Source organism: Schistocerca nitens, chromosome 7, assembly GCF_023898315.1.
Source record: "Schistocerca nitens isolate TAMUIC-IGC-003100 chromosome 7, iqSchNite1.1, whole genome shotgun sequence".
Taxonomy (NCBI): domain Eukaryota; kingdom Metazoa; phylum Arthropoda; class Insecta; order Orthoptera; family Acrididae; genus Schistocerca; species Schistocerca nitens.
The window spans coordinates 309771382-309773881 of NC_064620.1; positions in this window are offsets into that span (position 1 = coordinate 309771382).

The following is a 2500-nucleotide window of genomic DNA, read 5'->3' on the forward strand; positions in this document are numbered from 1 at the left end:
TAGGTTAGGTTAGGGCCCAACGTAGGTTAGGTTAGGGCCCAACGTAGGTTAGGTTAGGGCCCAACGTAGGTTAGGTTAGGGCCCAACGTAGGTTAGGTTAGGGCCCAACGTAGGTTAGGTTAGGGCCCAACGTAGGTTAGGTTAGGGCCCAACGTAGGTTAGGTTAGGGCCCAACGTAGGTTAGGTTAGGGCCCAACGTAGGTTAGGTTAGGGCCCAACGTAGGTTAGGTTAGGGCCCAACGTAGGTTAGGTTAGGGCCCAACGTAGGTTAGGTTAGGGCCCAACGTAGGTTAGGTTAGGGCCCAACGTAGGTTAGGTTAGGGCCCAACGTAGGTTAGGTTAGGGCCCAACGTAGGTTAGGTTAGGGCCCAACGTAGGTTAGGTTAGGGCCCAACGTAGGTTAGGTTAGGGCCCAACGTAGGTTAGGTTAGGGCCCAACGTAGGTTAGGTTAGGGCCCAACGTAGGTTAGGTTAGGGCCCAACGTAGGTTAGGTTAGGGCCCAACGTAGGTTAGGTTAGGGCCCAACGTAGGTTAGGTTAGGGCGCAACGTAGGTTAGGTTAGGGCGCAACGTAGGTTAGGTTAGGGCGCAACGTAGGTTAGGTTAGGGCGCAACGTAGGTTAGGTTAGGGCCCAACGTAGGTTAGGTTAGGGCGCAACGTAGGTTAGGTTAGGGCGCAACGTAGGTTAGGTTAGGGCGCAACGTAGGTTAGGTTAGGGCGCAACGTAGGTTAGGTTAGGGCGCAACGTAGGTTAGGTTAAGGCGCAACGTAGGTTAGGTTAAGGCGCAACGTAGGTTAGGTTAAGGCGCAACGTAGGTTAGGTTAAGGCGCAACGTAGGTTAGGTTAAGGCGCAACGTAGGTTAGGTTAAGGCGCAACGTAGGTTAGGTTAAGGCGCAACGTAGGTTAGGTTAAGGCGCAACGTAGGTTAGGTTAAGGCGCAACATAGGTTAGGTTAAGGCGCAACATAGGTTAGGTTAAGGCGCAACATAGGTTAGGTTAAGGCGCAACATAGGTTAGGTTAAGGCGCAACATAGGTTAGGTTAAGGCGCAACATGGGTTAGGTTAAGGGATGGTGTATGAGGGGGGGAGGGGACGAGGTTCGTTCATAGTGATGATGGTAAGTGGACGCCTGAGGCACCCTGAGATGTGTCACGTCAGGATGCACCTTTGGCTCAGGGGAGGTGGTGCGCCGGTTCCGTGGGTGTGGCAAGGGAGTGGCAGACCTGTGTCTTTCATTCCTGCCATTGCTTATATGCTGTGAGACACGCCAGTGTGGTGGTGTTGGCTGCACCCCTGTGTAGCACATGTGTGGGTGTTTGTGGCTTATCTGCGTAATGATGGTTGTTGGAAGAGTGAGATATTCTGTTTTTGGGGTGGACCTCCTGGTTTTGTTATCATAGTGTAAATGGTGTAATGTGGCGGAGAGGATGCACTGGATGTTGTTCCATGGTGGTGCTTAGATATTGTGTCTGTGTCTGTTACAGCCAGAGAGTAGTGTGTGATAGGGTGTCTCGGTGACGTGTAGTTCACATTGTGTGCACAGACTGTCAGCATGTATAGGGACAGTTGTATGTCGTATGTCATCTATATTCCGATGGCTCTGCATCTATTAGTTATCAGCGCCATGTATCAGTTTAATCTGGTTGCAGTCTCGTGGTGTTCTATCTCTGTACAGTAGTAGAGGTGCGACTGCACTACGTAGCTACCCCTTGCGGCAGCTTTCCCCGGTGTATGGCATATGATTATCAGCAATGAGTCGATTAGTGACAACTGGTCGTGTGACAACGTCACATGTCTGCGGGTGGGATACGCTACAACCTGCTTGTGGGTCAGGGCTCAGTAATGCTCTCCTCACACTGAGCGCTCGGACCGTCATTACCCGTCTGCGTGATATATTGCGGAGCGCTTTTAGCCATTGCCAGAGTCTTTGCGACTGCGAGTGCAACGCCCATGGGGACCGACATGGTTGGGGCGCTTCCTAGCTGATCGCTCAGCATCGGAATCCGTACTGTGAGCACGCAATCGCGCACAGACTTAGAGCATGTGTAGGGACAGCGGGAATTTCGCATCTTGGATAAAACGCTTCATGAAACGGATGATATAGGGGTGGATTGCAACTTACGACTGCGAGAAAAGTCCGCCGTTCATCCGCTGGAGTTGCAATTTGGGCAGGTGACGTGAGGCACGTACGGGGGCGGGTGGCGTGATTGTCGGTGGACGACGTCGTGCGGCGCAGGGACTGGCGTTGGTGCTCTTGTGGTGGACAGTGGATGCAGGCTTTGTGGGTGGGGTCGGGAAACGGGTACTGTGCGCCCATCGCCGTCGTAGTCAGCTTGGCGTCGCATAGATGGCGGTACTGTTTTTGTGGTGCGATCGACATGGTGGTTGTAGTGCTGTCGGATGCGCGTAGATGGGGCTATTGCATGTGGTTTCGTCGTGTTTTCATAGATGGCGATGCTGTGTTTTGGCACTATGGTTGGCGTGGTGTCATTGCATT